Source organism: Haemaphysalis longicornis, unplaced genomic scaffold, assembly GCF_048455015.1.
Source record: "Haemaphysalis longicornis isolate Haplotype H1 unplaced genomic scaffold, Haemaphysalis longicornis Haplotype H1 scaffold_1, whole genome shotgun sequence".
NCBI lineage: Eukaryota > Metazoa > Arthropoda > Arachnida > Ixodida > Ixodidae > Haemaphysalis > Haemaphysalis longicornis.
In genome coordinates this window covers 313,645,366-313,671,620 of record NW_027526203.1, presented here as the reverse complement: position 1 = coordinate 313,671,620, position 26,255 = coordinate 313,645,366, and the positions used below count along the sequence as shown (strand labels likewise).

The 26,255-nt window shown below is 49.3% G+C and overlaps 1 long non-coding RNA gene across 1 annotated transcript in view; it reads left to right on the top strand.

The window, feature by feature from the left end:
* LOC144170269 (uncharacterized) overlaps positions 1-26,255 on the top strand; it is a 210,431-nt gene that overhangs the window by 62,198 nt on the left and 121,978 nt on the right. The window contains exon 2 of the long non-coding RNA XR_013322582.1: positions 5,769-6,016. This is a non-coding gene — a long non-coding RNA (uncharacterized LOC144170269). The remainder of the gene's footprint in view (positions 1-5,768; positions 6,017-26,255) is intronic.

The following is a 26,255-nucleotide window of genomic DNA, read 5'->3' as shown; positions in this document are numbered from 1 at the left end:
TGCCTTCGGGGCATGGTTTATCGCTAAATTTTGTTACATTGTGCGCCATTGTTGCTCATTTTGGTGCATTGTGGGAATGTAGACCCATTGGAGTGTTGTAAGGTAACTGCTCTTTCCCCTGGTAAATGTAATGCGCACTCTAATTTTCCGTTTTACGTGGTTGAGTAAGAATATCAAAACTCGCAGCCACTTCCCCAATCCAGCTCTCCAGAACACCATGTCCAACAGTAATAATGTGTGGTTGCTGGGTGACAAACTTTATATACGGAAAGGCTCCGGAGCCAATAGAGCTATTTAATGGCCGAACGCTAAACATCTGTGGTGTTTAACCCACCCTCGTGACACGTAACCTCCGACATAATTTTCGCCAACTGGTTTCTCTAAAGAGCGCCAACCATTGCGTAACCGTTGGTTCTGGTTGGCCCCGGGGGCTGGCTCAGTCCGCTGGGCGGCCCCACGCCGCGGAGGAAGATCCCCGGCGGCAGGAAGTGTGGCCGTCGGAAGCCCGGCGCGCATGCATCTCTGGGGCTGGAGGGGGAGACGCCGAGCGCGGGGGTTGTTGCCGGCGCTCGCGACCGTCGTCGTCGCATCGCGGCCGCAGCGAACGGGAAAAATCGAAGCTATCTCCGGGCCGCAGCTTTTCGGGGGGACACGATGAGCGGAAATTAGCGGTCGCCCGGCCGCCCCCTGGCATCGACCTGCGCGTGTGCCCTTATCGGAGATAGCCAGATTCCGGCTGCCGCTTGCTCATCCTTCAAGAGCGCTCGATGGGCTCACCTGCATATGCGGCCCGAACTTTGGCCGACTTAGAGAAAAACTGCCGCCGCCTCGGAGACCTGGTCGATCTCTCGCTGCCAACCCGATGGCGCGCGTGGCCGCATTTCGTGGGGGCTTCTCCCTTGGTCCTTCTACTGCCGCCCGCCGCTCGAGTTCCAAGCCAGTAAACACAGAGGGTTAACTGCAGAAACAAGTTCTGCTGGCACGACCTCGCCGGTAGCAACTCAGTTTTGCTAGCCCTTCACGAAGTGCATCCCGCTAAACACCACTATCAATCACTTTTCGGTATCGGCCACTCCTGCTGTCCGCTATTAGTACTGCCTAACAGGGAAAGACTGCAGGCCAGACGTTTCAATCGGGGCTGCTGGCCTGGAGCTCCCCTCGAGGACCTGACTTCGCCCCCTGCCGGTGTTTGTACTGTTATTGTGTTTAAGTTACACGCGGGGCGCACACTTGTTAAAGAAACTCTTGGGTAGGGTTCCTCGCAGCGCTTCTGATAGGCAAGTCGTGACGATCGACTGGGAAAGTACGCCAGTCACGAGGGCCAGCATACTATTTGAGCCTATATGTGGTGGGCGTTACGACATAACACAGTGCGATAATGATGTTTTGCATCATGTGGTGTCTCAACGTAAAGGAAGTTCAAGTACCAAATCGTAGATAACTCGTCTTTATAAGTCGTATATGGTTCCTTGGATAGAGCGACCGGTCACTCAGTTGCACTGTGGCGAAGCAGACCCACGTTTGTACACTCTAAGGCAGGGGTCGGCAACCTGCGGCCCGCGGGCCGCATGCGTCCGGCAGGGCAGTATTGTGAGGCCCCCAGCACGTCGTCAGAACCCCCACTCCTCCCCCTGTCACTTCCTTTCTGAAGGCCGACACCCCAATTTTGACCTCAAATGGGGACGGGAGGCAAGGACATATAATTGATCGCTTCCAGTTGGCATTGTCCTCTATCTTCACTCTTAGCCAGATTATTGTCGAATATTATTCTGAATTCGCTGAATTTTTTCTGTGTGCCTGCAAAGCCCCCGCCTTCCCCCCCAAACCATTTTGCCGTCCGGCCTTCGGCCCTCCACCGTGTCGTCTTCATGCAACTCGGCCCTCCACCTCGAAAGGTTGCTGACCCTTGCTCTAAGGCAATATGTGATTCTGCTTCGCCGCAATAAACTTGGGAAACCACTCCGTGCCGCACACAAAGTAACTTCGCTGATTGACAGCAGCGGCCATTGGCACTGCGCAATCAAGGACGACGCGCTTCCACTGCGTGATGCCACAGTGAAGATGGAAGTTTTGAGTCAAATCGCATACCCTGCGATACATATGTGGTGCAGGCTGGGAACCTCTTTCCCTCACTCACTCACTCACTCACTCACTCACTCACTCACTCACTCACTCACTCACTCACTCACTCACTCACTCACTCACTCACTCACTCACTCACTCACTCACTCACTCACTCACTCACTCACTCACTCACTCACTCACTCACTCACTCACTCACTCACTCACTCACTCACTCACTCACTCGACATCATCACTCGACATCATCATTCGGCGACAGGCAGACAGGCAAAACAACTTCATTTGGCTGCAGCCGGGTGATTAGGCCGACGACTCATCTCCGTCGTGCACCGGGCAGCAGGACCCCTGTTCGGCGGGGGTCCGGTGCCGTCGGCCTAGCGGGGACTTGGGGGTAAAATTTATGGCTGGGTGCATGGATAGGACCATCCAGTGCATTCAAGTTAAGCTAAATTACCGTACTGTCTTAGAGTGTGGGGCGTATTTTTGAAAAATTGTCATAGGTACAGTATTCATCAAAATAGGCCACGCCGAAAGTTTCCCGACCACACAGAATTCAAAGCAAAAGCTTAACGTTCAGGTGTGACGCAATTAATTCATAACAGTAAGAAAGAAAGATACTTTTGCGAGCACTATGGCATAAAAAATTCAGTCTCCATCTAGAGGTAATCTTGCATCTTGAACTTGTGTTCAAGATGCAAGAACATCTTGAACACAAGTGTAGGCCACTATTGTCATGGCCTACAAATTTTGACGTAGACTGTTGATATACTACAATCTCGCTCTTATCGAACCATGATGCAAGTAAATCGTGCAACAGGCAGTAATTCAGTTGTCACTTATCTACTACACTAAAGATGGCGGAAAATGTGTTGACTGCTTAAATAGTGAGTTTCGTGTGCTATGCACGCGCGTTGCCCCATCCAGAAAATTCTTGTAGCCAAGTTTTGTAAAAACGGAACAAATCTAGATAGCTACAGCGGGCAAGTTAAAGAGAGACGTCGCTTTGAGCTATGGCCGCGCTTCAAATAAATCAAACATAGGTAACTCGACAAAAGCAGCTTGTCACTAAAGAAAAGAAGGACAAAATGATGGAAGATAACTGTAACCCGATGAGCGAAAAAAGAAAAACGCGAAGCAGATAATCAGCCCAACACGCCGGAAGGTCCTCATTATAGCCGGCCTTCGCCGTGCTCGCTAACTGGACAGAGCAGTGGGTGGCGGGCAACCTGTAGCCCAGCAGCGCTTCCCATCCCACGCGTGGTCTCTTTCGGCTCTCGTTTATTGTTTCACCTTCCCTGGCCACTTCTTGCCTCGGCGCTTTGTTGCCGTACGTCCACTGGAGCGGGGCCCTTTGCGCAGGTGTCCATACTTCGGCCACCCTTATCCCGATGCCCGGCCGTTCTTCTTCTCCGCTCCAGAGGGAAGGTTTGAAACGCGCCAGGGCGTCTAACGAAACACGACACTCGGCAACCAAGAAATCGCCGCTTTTGCGCCAGTTTCCTGGCCTTTTCTCCTCGTCGCCCTGCGCGCTTCCCTGCCGCCTTCTTCTCCCTTTTCGCTTCTGCCCCTGTGCAGTAGAACATAACGACACCGAAAGAAGCATTTGGAGGCCGGACAAGCGGTAATGATTAGGGCGTTCACGTGTTAGCACGGCCGAGCAGCTTCAGGCCGCTCTCGGGAAGTTCGCTTCCACGCTGCTGAAGACGCTCGCAACTCGCTGTACGCGGGCCGGTAACGAACGCCCGAGCCTCTCTGGAGGACCGTATCCTGAAGGGCTCCATCTAAACGGCTTTATTTCTATTCTTTTTTTTTTGTTTGTTTTTACGCACTTTTTAGTATATTTCTTTCTGAGAAAGCCCTGGTGGCATTCCCTGTATTGCCCGTATCGGCCTCTTTATCTTTATTCTTTCGCCGCGTCGCCTGTCCAGGTCACCCTGACCACAGAGAACCTCAACTGATTATGATTATGATCCTTATAGGTCTTCACAATATCTCAAATCAGACTCCGAATTCTTCTCCCAGGGGCACCCGCGCATTTCCTGAAAGATAAAAAAATGAATTAAAAAGCAACTGATTGCTACTCCTTTTTTCCTGGAAAGGAGGCCGCGTCAATTTTTCATGCCGCCGTTGTTGTAGTAAAAAATTTGGAAGCACCCAGGCTCCTCGCAGATACCGTTTGGTAACAAGTAGTCTTAAGAGATCTAGTAGGACTAATAGTTGAGCGCGTTCGGCAGGATGCGTGGTATAACAGCGCAGACAGGCGGAGCCTCGGAGGACTAGAAAAACGAAGATGCTGCACAGTCTATCCGTTTGTGTCGCGCTGATTGGTATTATTCAGGGCCCAGCAAAGGAGATTCGGCCAAGCGGTTAGTTCTAACAATATCGTATTCGTCGGTGTTGAAACTCGTGGTTGATCGACTGGGGCTGGCGAACGGGTTCGTTTTGTAGTGAGCTGTTGATTATTTCTTGGCCGTAGCACTCGCTGTTTGTGGGCTAGTTACATGCGTTCGTAAAATAGACACGCGGGGCCCAACGAGAGAGAGCGAGCGAGCGAGCGAGAGAGAGAGAGAGAGAGAGAGAGAGAGAGAGAGAGAGAGAGAGAGAGAGAGAGAGAGAGAGAGAGAGAGAGAGAGAGAGAGAGAGAGAGAGAGAGAGAGAGAGAGATGCATGCATAGCTGATGTTTCCTGACTCGCCCATGAGTGATTTTAAAGCAGGTACCCCGCTTGCCCAGAGCAATCGTCAATATCTGCCATTAATTTCCGGCGAGCGTGAATTTGGGAATTGAAATTTCAAGCATGGTTCCACACGAAGGAACTGCGAGTGGGATTGTTCCCTTCTTTGTAGGGCACAGTCGCGCACGATTCCTCACTCATGTTCCGCCAGAAGAACGTTAGCGCAAATGCGGCAATTCTTGACAATGCTGCACGTGGTGCCGCGAAGAATGTGGCGAACAATGGTGGACACAGAGAGAGAGGCCGAAATCTCTTTATTATAAGCGAAAGCCGAGATGTTTGCCGGAATTTCGACGCCGACATGCTACTCGGCTGGGAAAGAGGCAGAGAGGAAAGAAAAGCCCCGATAGATAGCAGGGCGGATAATATCAGGATTAATCATTTAAGCCCAGTGGAATGTCCGGTTCCATACGTCACTATCCCCTTCTTTCTCCTTGTGGAAGTATTCCGGCGTTCCATTTCAGTCCATACCGTCAATCAGGTGGAAATGAATAGCCCCAGGTGAGATTTTCGGCTGTTTTTCATCCGGCCGTATCATGCGCGGATGCGCCGTACGCGATCTCACCTCGCACGATTGAATAAAGGCTAAGCTCGCATGTAGATTCCAAGCCTCAACGAAGGGCGCAGGCTTTGGTACGTGACAAATGCCATGTGTAAGTGCATGAAACGGGTATGCCGTGGTTCTCGGCTTCTTATTTTTATTTTTCTTCCGCCGTGTGACTATGGTAAAACGTTATTTCTCTGCAAAAAAAAAAAAAAAATCACGTGAGCAAATCGCTCTGGCATGCAAAACAGGGGATGAACAACAACAAAAGGATCGAGAGATGAGGAGACTAAACCCAAAGCAAAGAGCAGCGCTTTGCTCTTTTTCCGTCTCCATCAAGTTTCCCCGTGTTTTAACGTTTTGGGCGTCGTTTCTTTTTGCTCCCCTCCATCTTCGGCCCTTCCCGCAGAAGGATCCCAATTCAGCGGCTGCAGAGCGTCCCTCGCGACAGCTGGCAAAGCCCGTCCACGAGTCGCGCCTCGGCAGCAGCAGCAGCAGCGAGGGAAGCAGGGAGGAGAAGGAGGAGGAGGAGGAGGCCAGGCATGGCCGCTCGGCAAACAATGAGCGAATGAAACGCCTCGGGGGAAAAAGGAGAGGCCGCCATGGGCGCCTGGCCGAGAAGGCGCTGCTGGCAGAGCGGAGCCGGCGGCAGGGATGGTAAGTCGGAAGCGAGTTTTGGATTTGGACGCATCAGCGAGTCTGGAGAATTCGTTCGAACCTTTTTCGGCACTTCTCACTGTCAACCGCTGCCCCCTCCTCCCCTGCCCGCTCCTTCCTGCACGCACACTCACTCACGCACGTGCACACCACTGCACCTCCCCCGATGCCTGCCCGACTTGGTTCCGATGGGCTTGGCCTGTCTAGTGATGGCTTAACTTGAGGGCTGCAGCCCCACCCGTGAGTCGAAACGCCAACCTTCGTCATCTTGTTACTCTGATGCAATAAAAAGTGACAGAATACAATAAAAGGAAGAAAAAATCGAAGAAAAAAAAGAGGACCACGGGTTTTTCTTTTTCTTTTTTCGCGCGTTGGAGGAGACACAATTCAGGCTTTCTTTTGGGGCACTTAGAATATTGCGAGCTCCCCAGGCCAGCCCATAATAAATCAAGGAAAAAAAAAACCCATGAGAATCTGAGAACGTGCAAGGTAGCCACAAAGTGCACCGCTATATATATATATATATATATATATATATATATATATATATATATATATATATATTTATATATATATATATATATATGTGAACAATTACATAAACATATGCGTTTTGGCCAGCTGAATTTGGTGGCATACGGGAAATGCGAATCACAAGGTTTTTCTTCTCTTCCTTACCAAAGGCGTCGTTTCTTTTAACCTTAATCGCCTAAAGGGAGCACTTCGCTGTGTGGAGTGTGACTTATTAGTGACGCAAAGTTTCGTCACAGATTTTTCAGGCAAAAAAGAAAAAAATAGGCCACCTTAACAATTGAGATGTGAAGGCAGAGGAAACATCTGAGCAGGGGGCCTTCACTAGTTTTAACTTGGCTTTTCTGAGGTCTGCCCCTTTCTGAAGAGGAGGATGGTTATAAAACGAAGCTTTTGCCATGCAACTGAGTTAACTCAAGGTCCACAATCCACCCTCCTAAAGTCCGAAATCCAAACTGCTAAAGTCCGAAGCCAAAGTCCAAAGCCAACGCCCGCGCTACGAATTCAAAGGAAATGATATGCGCCCCGACTCCGATGACAGCGTAATCCGATAGACGCCGGTTTCATGACGCGAGGGACCCAGGTTCCATTTCGACCACGGGAAGCGTTTTTTTCTTCTTGAGGCGCGCAGTCCCAACACCTGCTCGGGGGCTCCTTGCCTCCTCGCCACTTTCCCTCACACTTCTTGGCTAAGCGATCTCCACTTCTCCGAGCGAAGTTTCCTGTTAACGATCCGCACGGACAGAAGAGAGCTTAAATAGCTCCGCTGTTAAAAACTTGCTTAGCGCAGCCGCAAAGCCGTTGCCGGCTATGCCTATGATCAACCACACACTTCCTATGATTCTCTCGAAGTCAGATTCTAGCGACAGATTCCCCTCTGTGCAACAGTGAGAAGCTCTATGCCTCGGCCAGGGCTCTGAGCACGGAATAACGGCCACCTCTACGATGGAGGTGGTGGCCTGATGCTATCCCGTCTCGTTATGTTGAACCCCGGCCGCTCTATACTCGGTGACAACTTGAGAACGGCACCGGAAGTTGCCGCTGCGCCTTATCACCGTAGCCGGATGTTTCCCTGCGCGGCGCAAGTAGGGCGTTACTGGGAATATTTCGAACATGGCGTGAGCCGTTCCCGTGATTTTTTGGACTTAATATGCTTATAAACGACTCCAGTGACGACAAACAAGTTGCGTGAGACAAGGCAGACGATATCACGCATTCATAGCAAACCCCTTTCAAAATGCGCGCGCACTGACGTCACGGGTCCGGCGCTTTGGCGGAGTGATACACTACATGAGGTGGTGCCGTTCTTGAGTTGTAACAGAGTATAGACGCCCTCGCGAGCGCGTCCAGACATGCCTTGTTTGAACGCATGTTCTTGTGACACACGCATTTTTTCATCTTTACAAAACCGCTTCGATGAGATCTAAAAACAAAAACAACAACAAGAACAACAACGACAACAACAACAACAATACAGTAGACTCTCGATAAACGGAACTTCAAGGGACCGGAAAAATTAGTTCCGTTTAACAGGAGTTCCGTTTACTGAGAGAGATGTTCTAAGGTGCAAATTTATGTGCGTACACACTTCTAAGGGCATTTCATGGAACTCTAACCACTAGAAAGTGAGTGTAGCTGATAGTTTTCAGACAGAAAGAAAACTACAAGAAGCGTAGGCACAGCATTCACAAAGTTGATTTGGCAACAATGAGTCGCTGTGCACTACAAGATGCGTCAATTATTTTTGTTTGCGTCCTTGCAACTGCATCTTCACGGAGGCTAGAGGCCTCAACTTCGCGAGTGCTTACGAGCCACCGAATTTAGAAGACGGCAACGTGGTAATGAAGGGCGAATATCACAACGATGGCACGAACGAGGCGACAGGAGGTGAGCCCTGTAGCCTCGGCGTCTAGAATCGAGACCGAACGACTGGAACAAGGACTGCGATGTTGCATTCGTTGCGCTAACACGGCTAACCACTTACGAGACGAGGCTTACGAGGCCAACAAGGCTGAAAAGAGGAAGAAGAAAAAAAAGAACGAAACAGCCGGAACCGTAAAAAGCTGATTCTCATGCCAGTGGATTTCACAAGAAGTTCCATTTCTGGTTCCGTTTACACGGTGATGCGGAAATTTTAGTTCCGATTACCAAGAGTTTTTTTACGTTATCTGAATACAAAACCAACCAAATTCCAGGCAACTGTTCCGTTTAAGCGGCAATTCCGTTTAAGCGATTTTCGTTTATCTAGATTCTACTGTTTAATAATAATAATAATAATAATAATAATAATAATAATAATAATAATAATAATAATAATAATAATAGTGGTAGTAGTAGTAGTAGTAGTAGTAGTAGTAGTAGTAATAGCGCCTCAGCCCTTATCTTTGGAGGACGGTAAATCTGAAAGGACAAGGGGCGGGTTCGGCGGAGAAGACGGCGTTGCGCCTTTCCTGTCTTCGACTGCCCACGCCCAGTGGCCCCAAGGAGGGATTGTGGCTCCGATTTCTCGGCCGTTGTTTTCCGTTCTTTTTCACCACGCAAGCCAGGGTGTTTCACGGGCAGGCGCCAACAGTAGGCCCCGTCACCACTTCTCTCTCTCTCTCTCTCTCTCTCAGAGCAGCCTCAATTCCGTCGTCGTCTTGACGACCGTCTCGCACCTGTGACTTCTGCTGTCCCAAGCCCTCCCGACTTTATTCCTCTGCTCGGCGGGTGCGCAGTCTGCCCGGACAGCGTTGCGCTTTCCTGTCTGCACGAGATTGGAAACCGGTGCTGGCGGCCGAAAAACCGCGTCTCGTCGAATCTCTCGGCTGTGAATCAATAAGCAGGAAAACAAGTCGCTGCTTCAGAAAGTCTCGCTCGACGACGCGTTGAACGAGCAAACATTGCGAGCGACGGTGCGGCTCCCGTTAGTCAAGTGTCGACACGAGCTTTGATTTAAAATGCACGTCCAGTGCGTCTGCGCTGCAGCTCCCGTTTCCTGCGTGCGAGCGATGGCTTCTCGGTAGTAGTGCGCGCACTTTACAGTCCGCTGGGCGAGCACTGCCGCAGCAATAACTGATGCGTGAACCGCTTCTACAAACAAACAAACAAACAAAAACAAACAAACAAACAAACAAACAAACAGACAAACAGACAAACAGACAAACAAACAAACAAACGAATGAACGAAGGAACAAACAAACAGACAATCAAACAAACAAACAAATGAACGAACGAACAAACAAACAAACAAAGCAATGAGAAAAGCACAGATAAAATGACCCCCCTCCACGCTACGCTCGTACGTAGAGCGAAAGAGCTTAGGCCGCTACTTTGTTTAAAGCGTCCGCTAATCAACCTGGACGCAGCGCAAAGTACGTGCGAGTGGTATTGCGTCAGCTGCAGACTCCTGCGTGCGCTGGGAACATTGATTGTTTCGATAGCGCGGCACGTGTCGAGTGGCAGACGGTACATCGCTAAAAGCGCGGGGGTCGCCAAAAGTTACGCCGTGCTTTTTTTCCGAACGCGCCGGGGTTTTTGTATACGCGTAGCGAAAACTTGTGCAAAAGCTTTCGCTTTTGCAAACATGCATGTTCGCGAACGTTTGGTTCGGTTGAATAAAGCGCATCGAACATCGTACAAATGGGTATCAGCAATAGGCCACGATAGGAGACCTACCGCCCATATGCCATAATTATACGAAAGTTGTTAACTTTTTTTGCTAATTTTAATATGATGTGGGAAGCTGAGGGGACAAAAGGTTTTTGCAACAGCATAGACAGAGAACGAGAATAGCAGCGCACGAGACACCACACACACGACGAAGTAGGCGCGCAGCAGCGCAGTGTGGCAAATGGGAAAGAACGAATGGTAAGTTTCCGCGAGCGAGTAAGTTATAGAACAAGCTAGAACTTCCCATTGCGCTAAACGGAGGAGTTAATTTTAGCAATTTGTATGCGTGGCTCAGTGTATTATCGCCTACGTGTTGTTTGAAGCTGGGCGGCAATCTAATGAGACTATGGATAGCGACAAACTGAGCCCCGCACGCTGAACAGTGATACAAGAGGGGGGGGGGGGGGAGGGGGGGGGGAGGCGCATAATGCGTGCAATCATTATAGACCGCCGCCAGAGTTCTTCTCCTACCTTAATTTCTAGCAAAGTCGTTCCCTGTTGGCTAATTCTAACTCCACAATTTCCCACAAATGCAATTATTCTCGACGCCACCACCAGCCCCTAGATCGAATTATGTGATAGGGCCATCACGTGACAGCTTCGGGTCTCGGTGGGGTTTCGATTACGTACACTGAAATAGAGACTTCACAGGGGCTTGGGGCAGCAGCTCTTTCACTCGGTCACATAGCCGCCTCGAAATCGCAAACCGTCAGCGTAACCCAGACTGGCCCAACAGCCGCCTGAAGGGTAAGTAGGGGACGGCCAGCAGCAGCGCGAGCGATAAGTATGGGCCGTCGGCGTGGGCCGTTGCCTGCGCCGACCAGCAGCGACGGCTCGTCATGGGCGCCGGCCGGTAGCGGCGATGGCGTTGACGGCGGCGAGTGACGTGCCGGGCGAAAGAGAATCGGCACCTGCCGCCGCCGCTCTTGCGTCGGGTGCGTGGACCAATTAGGCGCCTTTCAAGCCGCGGGGCCCCCGGGACAGCCGCGCGGCAAGCAAACTTAATCACAGCCCGGACGGCTGCCGCCGCTGTCTACGGCCTGCCTGCCACGAGCGCTCCTCCTCGCGGGGTCCCTCGTGGCACCGCAAGACGGCTTGCAGGCCCCGCCGAGGCCTCGGCCGCTAACGTTTCATTATTGCGCTTGTCGTGGCCGCCGCCGCCCTTGCCATCGATACCCGGCCGGGGCGGCTGTCTTCCCGGCGAAAACCCGATCCCCGATGGCCGTGGAGCCCGAGTCAAGTCCGTTGCTCGTCTGGGTGGCCCCGAAGAGACTGTCACGAGGGCAAGCGCTCTTCAGGCTCCCTCGGCCGCCCCCCGGACTGGTGTCGCACGACGGCGCAGTGGCGATGCCCTGCTGGCCACTCATTCGATTCCCGGCCGCAGTTTCTCCCATGGAGGCGGGAAGACGCCCGTGTGCGCGACAGTTCCACGCACGTTAAAGATACCCACCCTCCTCTGAAATAATCCGCAGTTCCCCACCACCGCGTTTCATAATCTAGGTGTGACTCCCACACGTAAAGCACCGATTTGCAACAAGCTAGTATGGGTGTGCAAGCTTGATTTTGCGCCACTAGCAATGCAAAACACAGACATGCTTCTTTGTTGCGTCCTAAGCGGACATTGGGGTCCAACTCTCAAGCTACATTGGTGATACGTGGAAGAGTAAAACAAAAAACAAAAATAAACTAAAAAAGTTCTGGCAACCGCGGAGCCGATCGGCGTGTCACCTTTAAAACAAAATGTCCAAGCCTAATGAATGGTAAGAGTTCTGAAAGTTTTGAAATAAATGTTACGAATGCCAAGATTTGAGAAAAAAAATAAACTTTTAGATTTGTGACATCGCAGGTCGGTAAACAAGAAAGCTACAGATTTACTTAAATCTTCGCCAATCAGACAAAGCAGGCGAAATTTACATTCAGAATTATGTATCGTGCGCTGCACTAGCGTAGCGTGAAACGTGAAAATTTTTAAGCACGAACGACAATTCTGAGTACAAAAACCCAGGAGGTCAATTTTTTTCTTCTATAAATTTCTAATGAGTGAAACTCATATTACACCAGCAGGTTCCGTTGCGGTTCACAATGTACACTCAATCTTCGCGTATGTTCTAAGCGCAGGTGCACCTGTAGAAGAGAAATGATGGCGGCTAAGAATTGCGCGATGTGTACCGCACGTGAGAGGAGCGGGTAAAACGTGGCTGCACGTGGATGCACAGTTGGACTGGCTTCCGAAGGAAAGAGGGGGCAGCAAAAATACGCGGGAGATGTGCCGGAGCGGAGTTTCATTATGCATGCGGGCGACTGCTGCTACTTTTAAAAAAGGAAGAGACGAAGAATTCGGAATACAAACAAAATTGACTGAGGGGATAAAGTGATATGGAAATGCGTCCCCGGTTTCACTTTCACGCCATGGAGACATATCTGCAGCGTAGCCTGGCCTGTCTGCATGTGGCTGGTCGAGATTCGATAGAAGCCATTCTCCGAAAGAAGTGAGGGGGGGGGGGGGGTTGCTTGCAGCCGCCGCAGTCGTTTTCAGAAACGATCTCCTCGTCGATTATCTCATCTGGCTGCTCTACTCATGGATGCTGCGGTGGAAGTGGTTAGATGAAAAAAAAATTGAGTAATCTTCTCTTATGTGTAACGTTGTTTGCGGATAGCCGGTTCCCCTCGGGGCCCACATGTGAGTTAGCAGTCCACACTGCGCTCAGGGGAGCGGCAACAGTAGGCGTCATAGAACTCGGCGTGAAAACAAATCACCATCTCTCTCACGCTGCTGCGTCTGGCTGAAAGCGATGCCCCTGGGGTGAAGTCGAGATTATTGTGCATAATAATCGCCTCATCTCCCTCTGTCTGGGAAAGAACGCGTGCGCAGTATTACGGCTAGTTGTCTCAGGGCTGCTCGTTTGACCTCCGCGTACGCCTTGAAAGCGTGCTTTGCCACGACAACCGTCGTTGTGCCAGGAAGCTGCCTGATAGGGAAGCTATGATTGGCTCCAAGTGGGAGGCGCGCGCAGCTCCGTCTTCCACCTGGGATATCGAAATTGTCGCCCTTCGTAGCAAGTGACTTAATAATTGTCCACATATTTTCTAGTTATTTTGGTGGAATTAGTTTTTATTTTATCGTGTGCAAATAACAGAAAACTCGAAATTTTACATGCATGACAACGATTTGGCGCTGTCTTTGTGTGCTCCGCCTCACGTTTTGTGATGCGCTAAAATTATTACTTCAATTCTCGAAGCGCACTCTTCCTCTTCAAACATTGTGTTATTTGAAACTTAAGTCAAAATACCTTCTTGGCATCCCTCCTTCAATTCTGCCCTGCTTCAGCTTTCAGGATTGAAAGGGCACGTGTAAAAAGAAATTTTTACTGTCAACCTGCCAAAAATATTCGGAAGCGTGGGTCACAAGAAGTAGTTATGCTAGAAGTAAATGAAAGGTAGTAAGGACGAGGGTTCGATTCCCGGCCGCGGCGGCCGCTTTTCTGTTGGAGGCAAAAAGCGAAAACGCCCGTGTGCTCGAGATTTCGGAGCACGTTAGAATCAATCAATCAATCAATCAATCAATCAATCAATCAATCAATCAATCAATCAATCAATCAATCAATCAATCAATCAATCAATCAATCAATCAATCAATCAATCAATCAATCAATCAATCAATCAATCAATCAGTCAATCAATCAATCAATAAATAAATCAATAAATCAATCAATCAATAAATAAATCAATAAATCAATCAATCAAGGGAGTACGTATCCGCTTGTGTGTGCGAGTACGTTTACAAGTCAAGGGGAAGAGGAGGAATTCTCGCCACAGATAAGCCTCCTAATGAAATAGAATATGAGATTTAACTACGTCGACAACATAATCTAGGTATATACTGCCAATTTGCGTTCTGCGTGTACACTTGGCACAAGCTAAATTTCATTTACTGCATGTGTCGTGAATATCATAAAACACGAGTGTGAAAAGCGTCGTTTCGAGCTCTTTTGCAACCATTCGCTTAGTTGACGCATTGCATTGTTATATGTAAAAAAAAAAACGTAAGCGTTTCGCGTTAATGTTACACTACCGCTAAAGCTCTAAAGGGCTAAGGTATCTATTATGCGGTCTTGTTCCAACTATTATCTCACGCCATTTTGTTTTCAAGAGACGGTATTTTTCTTTCCTAATTAAAGGCACGTCGGCATTGAGGGAGGCCTTTTCTTTCGAAAACAAAAAAGGCTCTCCACTGATGTAACAAAGGAAAGCAAACTCGATAGAACGGTATGGATGCAAGCGTTAGTGGGAGGCGGTAACCATAAATCGATCACACTGAGTGTGTCCGTCGCATTCACAAAGAGTAGCCGAAAACTGCTGGGAAAGATGATCACCCACGGAGCAGTGCTGCGGTGTAACAGCGTAGCTTGGTTCGTCGGGTTTGAGCTACCATCACTCATTTGCGTTCGATGCGTCCTACAGTCCGCGGCGAAAATGTGGGCGATACTGAATCGGGAGTGCATTGAGAATTGTGGTAACTCGGGCGACTTGACAGCACAGGTCACAGCGCCGTTTACCGCCGCGGCTAAAGTAGCTCGTAGGTGACACTTGAAGTTACCTACCACTCAGCGAAGACACGGCTTTAAATATGTTTTGTTGTGCCCCGTGTGAAATATCACTTCGCTGACTGCCCACCCTAAGCACAGGTACGCAAATCACGACAACTGGAACTACTCAAAAGACTTTTTTTTTCTGTGGGGCAATTGGTGATCAAGTTATAGGAAACAATTGGAGGCAAGGTGTTTATGGGACACTAAAGTGTAAAAACAGGCTGGCGTGTATCTGTAGATTAGAATGTCTTGAACACAAATATATCACTCGCAGCTGCTGTAGTTGCCCATTAACGCAGAAAATTCCAAATACCAAAAGCGTGAAAACAGGCACTGCCCCTTCCATTCTCCTCGCTGCACTGCGAATTGTGACATTACACATCTTTAAGCGATGCAGATTTAAGGCCATGCAGACAAAATACAGGTTTCTTTTATTCGCAATATTTGGTGTTCTGTAGCGCCCCAAGCGCCTGTCCGGTAGCAAACGATGCTTTATTCACTGAGAAATTAAATAATTTCAGCCAAAATTTTTATTCTCCTGGTAAATCGTGTGTTTAGTGACGTTTGTGATGACGTATCCACACCAGGTGTTTCAAGCAAACGTTGGTGCGCTCTTTAGTCTGCAGCGAACTGCGAAACGTCTAGTTTGCCGTCACTCCTCCTAGATGACGCCACAATACCGTGCAGAAACGCTGTGCGCACCCGTTTTGTTTCTGACCGTGTTTTTCCCTGGCTTCTTTTCGTTCCTGTTGGTAGTAATCGTTTTGTGAAACATTGGGTATGCTCGACAAACAGGGTCACGTAAGACATTGTCACTTATGCCAATCGGCTAGTGTCGTGTGAGACACCCCAAAGCGCTCGACGGCTGTGCAGCTATAACAGCACAGTGCGCACAGTACCAACAGCAGTACGCACTGGTGCTTCTATGTTTACGTGTGCGTTCGTAACTTGTATTGTTCACCGCACAATTCTTACTGATATAAAAATAATACGCATTCAATTTAAGAGCGAATAGCTCGTTCTGCAAGCTTATAAGCCCTGCATAACTTGCGTTTGCTTTTGCCGGCGTCAGCCAATCGCACAGCTGCCCATAATACGTCATAGGTTCTAGTGCGGGAAATGAGGCAGTGGGTCGCATGACCATTCTCTTTTTTCCTAGTTATATAGCCTATTTGAGTGAAGATAGCGTAAAAGTGTCAGTGTTATTCTAACGAGGCAATCTTTCGAATCGACCAAAGTTGCATTTTGTCTGCATGGCCCCTTTAAGCGTTTTTCTGAAACAAACACTGAGGGAGCAGAGACATGTAAATGCAAAATAAATGTAATCGACCAGATTTTAGGGGAAATCCCCAAGGTGGAGAAAGTTTCTGTAAAGGAAAGTTTGACATCCACCTAAATGCAGCCATACGGCTACAAAGGAAAGCTATACAGCTCTCTCGGAAACTTCGCAGTTGAAGAAAAATTCGTTCTGGTCCAGGATTCGAACCCGGGACCACTGCTTAACCGGAGTAGTCGCTCTACCAACTGAGCTAACCAGAAGGCTAGTCGTTAGTAGCGCGAAAGCGAATTGATCAACAACTCGAAGTGAAGGACAGGTGTTAATCGACCAGATTTTAGGGGAAATCCCCAAGGTGGAGTAAGTTTCTGTAAAGGTATAGGTTTCTGTAAAAGCTGTATAGCTTTCCTTTGTAGCCGTATGGCTGCATTTAGGTGGATGTCAAACTTTCCTTTACAAAATAAATGTACGGTGGAACTTGTGTTTGTCATGTGCTTGTTAAAAAAACAAACTTCAGCTAGCAAACGCTATAGAATAGAGCACCTCTACACAGGTGGCAGACTGGGTTTTAGTGTAGATTTCGAGCGCAGTCAAAAGCTGTACGCAGGTGAGTGCGAGAGCCTACCGTGCCATACTAACCACTAGCGCTTATATATGAAACAGGCAGTGGCAAAGTGAGAGATCATTACACCGATCGGCTTGGGACAAGACGGCCGTCAGCTTCATTGACGGCCGATTGGGCGTGTATTTTCCACAGCTGACCCTAGGCGGCAGTACATCCCGGGAAAGCATTGCCAGGGGTGTCATAAAGGGGCGGGGCTTGGTTACCGACTCTGCCTCGGCGCCGCCATACCAAGACGGTGCCAAAAAGACCCTTTGTGATTGGCTTCCATGTCTCTGCGATGAACGTGAAAGCAAAATGAGAACAGGAATTCTAAAAATAAGGTGACGGCCGAGTAAAATTGAGAACAGGGCTCCTGCTTGCTCTGGGCGCTCTGTGACGCGCCGTTGAACATCAATTAAAATAGAATGGCAACAGGTGGGAGAAATGTTAGCTTTGATTATCATTTTTATCAGCAAACAAGGCTTCATTGCCCTCAGAATTAAGGCTTAGAAAGTAACGCAAAGTGGGATATTAGAGGTTAAATAGAGAGTTATTGAACCCCTGCTGTCGTTTGAAGAAGCCGTAAGTGAAATAGGATCATGACTCCAGATATTTCTGTTTGTTGTGCGAGACGGAATCTATTCGGCTCTTTGTTTTCTTTTTCCGACGAGTTTGAACTGCTTGCGGTGCGTGGACCCCATGGCGGTGGAGGCAGATCGTGCGCAAGGACACGGACGCATTATACGACACTTTCACACCGCAAAGCAAACAGCGACGCCGAACGAGGCAAGGAGAAGCGGTGGGCCGGCCGTGCGCCGGCGAACTCCGCGGCGCGACGCGTTGACGGCCGGGAGTACTTTTCTTGGAAACTGGGGGGAAGGTGGACTGTATCTCAAGTGAACAGAGCGCGGCGAAATGAGGAGGGCAAAATGTTTTCTTTTCTGCGGGGAAGATGCAGGCGCGCCAGGCGTATCCCCCGGAGAGCGGCCTGCAGCTAGGTCTCGCTTGCTTGGGGGCGAAAGGTGGTCCGGAGTCCATCAGCCGATGACGAACGAGCCAGTTTTCCATTTCCGCTCAACGGCCACTAGCGTGAGGGACCGATGGCATGCCATCGACGAGGTGCCGCCACTCGCTCTCTCCGGGCGTGACCAAAATGCGCGCGCAGTGGAGACGAATCACTTGGCGCGTGACGGCGTCCGCGCGCGCCTCCGCTGAAACTGGACACGGGAGCCGTTTCCCGCTTTATAACGGGCTAGGCCGCCACCGCAGCGAGCTTCGGGCTGGACTCGGCCTGGCAAAATAAGGGGCCACCGGCAGAGCAACAGGCAACTTGGCAACAAATCACGAGCTGTCAAAACAAGCACCAAGCAAAGGATTCACGGTCTCAGTGGTGCAAGTGGTGTATGCGCGGGGAAAGGGCAGTCTAAGTGCTTCGACGTTTCTGTCTCTCTGCAATCCCCTACTTTCCTTGGTGGCCCAGTTGGCCGTTCCGTCAGATCCCTGAAAGTGCGTGCGGTGCTGTGACCCGTGAACAGCCGTGAAAGGTTTCGACTGACCACACACAAAAAGCACCTGAGCAGCTGCCCGGTCATCTGCGGGTTTAACTTGGCTGGGACCACGGTGTCCATCGAAGGGAGGCGCAAGAAAACGCTGAAGGGCACCCGCGTTATCTGAAGGGGAGGGTCGCTTTTCTTCCCGATGCGTAAACCCGATCGCATTTGGTTGTTTTAAAAATACTAGGCTGGCATGTCTCTCCTATCTCAATCATTTGTCCAATTTCTGGGTAATAATATCCAATCGCCCTAGCTTCCACTTAAACTGTAAGGGCTATTTATTATGTCCGTGAGAAATAATATGCAGTCGCCCGGTTGGTACAGCGACGGTAAGGATGGTTCAATCGGGGCTATGTTGGTACAACCTTGGTACAAAAAAATTAGTAGTGGATTAGCTCTGCTATGCCAGGATATACGTAGCGTGAGCTAAGGTTCAGTAATCCAGTCGAATCCAGTCCAGTCCAGTCCATTCCAGTCCAATCCAGTCCAGTCCAGTCACTGCTCCTCGCGTGTGCTCAGCACGGCTCTTCACGAGCCACGCGAAACGGCTATCAAGCGGCTCCGCTGCAGCGTCAGAATTGGCTACTGCGCAACCTGGGCACGCGCCGGCGCCAGTGCCGCTGCCGCGGCTATGACGCAACACAATCCAACACAATCCACTTTAATCCAATCCAATCCAAATCCAAGCTAAGCCAAGCCAATGTCCCTCGCGCTTGCGCAGAACGGCCCTTCACGGCACACGCGAAACTGCTCAACCTCGGCCAGTGTAGCTTACGCTACAACAACAGGCTTGACTGAGAAACACAGAATGTGCTTAGCTCAATGATATGCAGGATGTTTGCTGTCGGGCTCAGCAGCCGTGCGCCTACGTACTGCTTCTGTTGCATCGGTTTCGGCAAACCCCATCCGCTGATAACTGGGTCCATGTACAACTATTGAGCGCTTAGACCCTGGTTCGAACATTATCGGGGTGAACTTCCATGTAGATAAGGTAGTCTCTGCAGCATGCTCGAGCAAATATTGCGAATTATGCAAATTTGCTGAGCCTTTTTTTTTTTATTTGCGTGCCTCTTGCAATGCTGCTTTCCGACATCTCCGTTGCTTAGCAACCAAGCTTACAGGGAGCGACACGCCCCTGTTGTTAGAGCAACCCTCACGGCGACCACTACAGCACCACACCTAATATTCTGAATGTTTTAAATTACGCTCTCCTAAAGCGTCATGCAGCGGGTTGGACTCTCAGCGTTCAGTACGACTTCTTTACATGGCATGCTGCCGTGATTCAGTAGAGCGCCGGCATCAGGCACGGGAGTCCCGTGGAATTGAAACGGAGCAGAGGGTACAGATCTCTACTTATGACGTTCATCTGTGTGTGTCGGCCTGGTGTGTTCTTGAGCGGGTTGAATTCGGCTGATAAAACGCAATCCGCTCTAGTTCATATACGAGTCTACGCGTCATGTTTTGTTAGCAAGGATTGTGTTTTAGCGTGGCTTTGACATTCCCAATACTGGTGCTGAATGCGCCATTCACGAAAAGAATTTTATTATTGAGTTCAGTGTGTCCTCCAGCAACCTTCCGTACAGCCCCAGTTTTCGTGCGAGGCAACACGCACGCGGCAGCTCACTTGACAGCAAAGTACACTTCAACTCACCAAGCGTTTTTCGGTGTATCGACAGCACATTCGGCGAAACCATCCGCGAGGGTCAGCATATAAGATTATCCGTAGCAGAGAACGATCGCGCGAGTAGATCATCAGAATCTGGGACAAGGCTTTCTTTGTTCGGGCTGCTTAGAATAGTAGTTGCAGAGTGTAAATTGCAGGCAGCGACGGCAGTCGGCCTACAACACCACATTTGGCTACTCTTATAAAGCGAAACCTTTCTTAGTAAGACCGATGGCGTTCTGTCAAGTAACTAATGCATTTCGCCATAGACCAGTTGGTCGACCGAAAAGCTCTGATAAGACCTCTGGACAAACGGCGCGTGAATGAAACCGGTCTTCCATTGTGTCAAAATGGTTAATATTGTAAATCGCGAAAAAGGAACTGTTCAAATTAGGACAATTCACGCATCGATCACGAAGGAGGAGTACAATAGTATACCTTTATCTCATAAACCACGTATCGGTATACATTTAGATCGTTCGTAGATGCGTTTGCTTAGTGCGCAAAAAATCGTCGCGTGGGTTAGTTCTTAGTTTGCGATCTGGGTCTTTGAAGGTTTGACGGTCGATTGGAAGCACTTTCAACGAAGGTTAGACGCACTTTTAGCGGAGGTTTTGACGCATTTTCGATGTAGTTTCGATGCTAGGAAGCTTTCGCGCTTCTCTCAACTTCCTTAAAAAAGTGATGCTCAAGTTTTATTTCTAGCAATGTTACCAAGTTATCTCGATCACAGGAAGCAATACGTAATAATCAACGGTTTCAGTTCAAACTTTAAGACTCCAGGGTGGTGTTGCTTTTGGAAGGGATGGCAAGGTTTTTCATTTCTCCTGACCCCTTTTGTTTTACGTTAATTCGAAACAAACTCGGCCGATCTACTCCTGCCCTTATCATTCGTTGTGTTCACACCTATACAGTCTTGTTCAGCAGTGGACACTCCCCGAGAACATTCATAAGGCCGCAATAGCAAAGACTAGAACAGTGGTGGCCAGGTTCGATAACAGCGTTGCAAATACAGTCCATCTGAACATTTTGTTCTTAGGAAGTTGGCGTGTGAAAATCCACACATGAGGCCAGCCACGCACGACAGGCGAAATCAGAGTGCTACGCAGCTTGGTGTCGCGCTGTTAGCTTTTGTCCTGTTAGCGCGCGGGTTCGGCTGCTTCCACAAGTAACTATTCCAGCCATGAACAGCAGTCGGAACTGGCTTAGTTCACGTCGGACATCGTCTTATACATAGTACGCGTTGCATCTGCTTCGAGGGAAGCAAAGAAAGGTGCAGACAGGCGCGCTGTCGCTTAGACCGGGAAGCGTTTCGTTACGCCCACCTACGTTTCCCACAAGGGGATCTTTTTTTCTCGTAAATCATAACATGGACTTTTAATTTCAAATTAACATACGCGTCGATCGGGCTGCACATATCGGTGCGGATTATTATACAGCTGCCCTTAGAACATAGCTTTGTGCAGTTACGGCGGCAGTCTGTTTTGAGTAGCTGCACAATTACGTGCTTAAACTTTCCTCAAACCTTTAAAACATATTGAAAATATTAGAAATGAAAGAGCGTTCGTAGGAGAAACACACTCCAATTTGTTTGTGCCGTAGAAACATGAGAGAAATGGTAAGATGAAATGGGAAACGGGTTGCAAGTTATATTATCCTTGAAAAAATCAGCAGTCATAGCTTCCTTTTAATGCTAACTTGTCTTTCAGCACACGCACACAAACAACATACACACACACATACACACGCACACACACGTGCGCACACAAGCTGTTTTGTTTTACATTTTTTGTGTTCCCAGATCGTGTTTTGCAGCAGGCGCTTAGCAAACGATGTGCGGCAGTGCTCTGTAACATGATCTTCTTTCATCGACCCGAAAAGCACCCGAATCTTTAAACATGCACACGGATGGATAACATGTTGGACGTCCATTAACCTTCTCAGCCATTGCGAAACGATAATATCGGATAATGGACGGAGAACAGCGCAGCGAGAAGAGCTAAAATTTATTGCGGGCCCTGGGTGCAGGACGAGAATAACGAATTTATTCTCACATGGATAATATATCAGATTAGTAATGTCTCCCGTGTATAAACAGCAGCTAGGCTGTGCAAAGAAAGGTGGTCGTTTTATCATATATGATGCATGATGCCTGCTTGGCTCCCAGCAAAAACTTAATCGCATAAATCACATAAAATGTGATTTATGCGAAGCTCTAATGAAAATAGGTCCATACGCACGTCGGAAAATACGTCTTCAAACCTGCGCTATAGTACCTACCTCGGTGTCCAGTCGGCTAAGACTTTTAGAAGGAATCCAACGACAGTTGGATCTGCATCCAAGCAGATCCAACGTCGTTGTCGCCGACGCCGGCGTTACACGTCATAGTCGGTATGAAGCGGTGTTGGCGACGAATAGTCCACACACTGGGAGCGGTGTAATATTGCCTCGCTCGCCGGCCGGTCGGCCCATTCGCTGCCTGGACACCTCTGATGGCTTTGGATCCACCGTATTTGTACGGTATCCCCAATATCGCGTTGCGGAACTACTCAATTCTTCTTGATTGCGTGAGCGATGGTGTTTACCCTTGGGGGACCAACGAGGCATCCTGGAGTCTCGACACTGTTCGCCAGAAGTCGATGTGTTGATAGCACAGCTCAGGATTATCCAGTATTACTTGTCTGCGCGCTGCAGGTACAGTCTCGCATGAATGGCGCAAAGCTCCAGCTCTGTACTGTCGCTGTCGGCACCTAAGGGTATGGTCTGGATGCGCTGCTCCCTGCCGTGGTTATGCGTAGCAGCCATGGCCACTAGCTGTGCCCGTCTCGGGTCGTCCGTCGACCCGTGCTTCGTCGCAAATGCGTCGCCGTCCGGATCCGCCCGGCTGCGCCATAACATATGCCCACACCAACACTCGAGATAGCGATTGCCACCGCCACTTACTCCACTACCACCCTCTCCTGAGCAATAGGTCATAATTCCAGGTCCCAGATCCTCGTGCATTGTTCTGTGCGAAACTTCTCGCAATTCGAGAGGCGCTTTCTTCTGTATCTGGAATTGCTGTCCTGACCGAAGCATGGATCGTGATTCGTGCCGATGTCATCGAGTCGTTAGCTTCCTTTGCTTTGTAACTGGCAGCCCTATGTTAATCCAGAGCATTCTCTGTCTTCCGCCGAAATTGATCGCACAACCCAGGTTCAATGAATTTCACGCTACATTTTGCAACCTCAGACCTGGCAGTCCGGCTAGCAACTGCCGTTCAGTCACCGCATTGACGCCGCTACCGTACACTAACAAGGAAGAAACACCTCCGGCGCCGCACACGTGTACTTTCTCTGGGACTGTTGAGCTGGCAGCTGTACTGGGCGACGTTTGAGCCGACATGCTGGGCGTCCGCAGCCGACCACGCTATGTTTCACTCGTGCCACGTGCGCCGAGAGAACGTCGGAGGCAAAAGAAGATTTCCCAGCGATTGGTTCGCGCAATAAACGAGGCCAGCGGCTCGGGTGACACGTCGGGGGCGGATGCAAGCGGCAGCCTTCGGGCGCACCGGCTGCGCAGCCAGCGTTGTCCGCTCCTGCTGGCTGCCCCTTGGTGCGCTTGCCCGCGTCGCGAAAAAGAGCATTCGATCTAACTTGTTGCCGCCACGGGCCCCCAAGTCGGCGGCACGCTTGGGCGGCTGCGGCGGCGGCTGCGAGAGCGGAAGGAGTCGGCCTTTTCTATCCCGGCCCTAATGACAGCGGACCCCCGCGGTGATTACTCATCGCCCGGCCGTGGCCGGTTCAGGTGGCCGCCGCTGATGGATGGCCAAGGTGGACGGCCGGTCTCCTTCTGGCCGCTCAAATTAATGGCCGCTGCCGCCGCTATAGTGGCCAAACCTCGGCACCCCTCGCGCCGTTTTTAAGAGCGCGTGGCTGGACCCAGTCCTTCGTGGTCTCGCCGACAGGTCTCTCCGACTGCGGGGCTCGAGAACAACTCCCGCGAACTCCGCCGCTCAGTGCTGCGCGCAGACCAGTAACGTGCCGCTGAAAAATGGCCCCGTGCCCAGTTTAGAAAAAGAGAGAAGTTTCTGCCACTGCTGCGTCACTTTGTCAAAAATCAGTCCCTTGTGAAGAACCGCCTTAAGAAATGCTATAATAAGGCAGCAGGGCCGACGGGTGGTGAGGTTGAGAAGGCGGCACGAGGCACACCTGATAGGCATTGAACGGGTAAAAGTATGGACGAGGTTACGAGTTTACGAAGTATGGTCAAAGTGTTCGAGGTGCGCGACCTTTTTGTACCCCTTCTTCGGGCAATGCACCTTCAGAAATTGTTACTCCAAATCTGCATTGGATGTAAATACGTCAGTACGAGGTGGCTAGCGGGAATTTCGGGACTATGAATCTCCGTGTGCGAGACAGTGCTGATTGTGATCAGTGCAGGTAACGCTAATTTCAATATTTTTCTTTCAAAATTGAGCTTTCTTAGCTCCGTACACTCACCGCGGCTTACAAGAAGTCGCGGCTGGCCCGCACATGTACCCTGTTTCTTGTTAAAATAAAGATTATTATTAATATTATTATTATTATTATTATTATTATTATTATTATTATTATTATTATTATTATTATTATTATTATTATTATTATTATTATTATTATTATTATTATTATTATTATTATTAAAAAGCTCAACGCTACCATCTAGGAAGCAAGCCACCTGAATATACGCTTTTAACGCTTTCATCAAGCAAGCCTTATTAAGTTGTTTTTACCGCATGTTAGCTAACGTCATATCGGTATTTATTTTACTGGGCACTACGAAATGCTTGTGACGCGTTTCACATTCTTCAATACTTGTTAATTTTTGGGGTGTTCTGATTATTTGCCGCAAGGCATGCCAAGGGGCAGAGGTTCTAGGAATAGGTGCAGTCCCTTTTCGTGAGTGTATGTACAGCCTCGTTATTCACTTTTTGTTCGATCAAGTGCTTGCCTTGTGCTGCTCCCAACTGTGTAATCACGAGATACGCACCATTTTAACGAGTCACGAGATATTCATAGTCCGCTGCGCGTCTCCACACCGGACAGCTCGATTAGGGTTGTTCCGAATTGTTCCCTGTATTGGTCTGGAAATGCAATAAACATCCCGAACCCTCCAATGTTTCCTGAGAAGGCAGAAATTTAATTCGCCTGATTTTGTTTCATTCCCCCTTTTTTATAAAGAAAGGCGAGAAACATGATTCCGAAACCGCATGAACCCGTTTGTGTAAGCGACCAGAGTCCAGCGGAGGCGTGGTAGTTGCAGTGATTTCAGATAGCACACAGATTCGGACAATCGCACAAATTAATGCAATACGATCCAGTTCGAGAAATAAAACCGGAGTATGACACGAATTGGTGTGATGTTGATTCTACTGACTATCAGTACGCCGACTATCAACACGTTTTCGGCTTATGTTGTAGTGCCACTTGCAAGATTACCTAGCAGTAAAAGGAGTTCTACTAATTCGACCGCGGATACACTCGCATAGAATACTCGCCGAGGCGCGAGCGTATATCAAAGTGAGATGTTTAAAAGAAGTATTCTGCCGTGTAACAATGTTACGTACGGTCCGTGAGTTGAGCAGTGTTCGAGGAGGCACTGATCCAGACAGCATTTTCCATGTGGAGTTATAAGTGGCAGTTATAAATGCGGCCCGGTGTATCTTGCTCTGCCGCTGCAGTAATATCGACGAAGGCTAATTTGGTCCGGAGTTTCCCGCTTCTTCCGCTGAACCTGTCGCTGATGGGCAGCACTAAGAACGGCGAAGATCCGACGCCTGTGCCATTAGACCTGCTTCGTTCGAACATCCTGGACACGCAAGCTGGCAGAATTCTGATGCGAAGCCTTCTTTGGCTATTAATTCCTGTTTCAAAAGCCTGCCGATCTACCTTGCTGGCCCGCTATCACAAGTGCTAGAGAATACATCATAACAGCTGCTGTCACAGACACACACGAACGCTCACACACACCCACACTCGCCCGCACACACATTTAACACGATGACGCACTTTCTAGTCGCACTAATTTAACCAAGTCAGAGACCTGCGTCGCGTGTAAAGACGATCATCGGAGATGAAGACTGTCTGTATTTTTTATATCGCCGCACCTTGTATAAATGCTAATTTGATCAAATACATGGAGGTGACATAAATTGTCGCGAGTGTGCTGCCAACAGCTTGGTCGTCTCTTCGGATGAGCAAAAAGGGAAGCGATACGGGTAGGGTTTTTTTTTTTTTTTCACGCGCGCGTACGCAAAAGAGATTCGGTCTGGTGCAATTAGGTTCAATGGAAATGAGCCGTCCTTCTTACGCGGCGTGAGAATTATTTGGAAGCTGCGAGCCAAACTGAAGT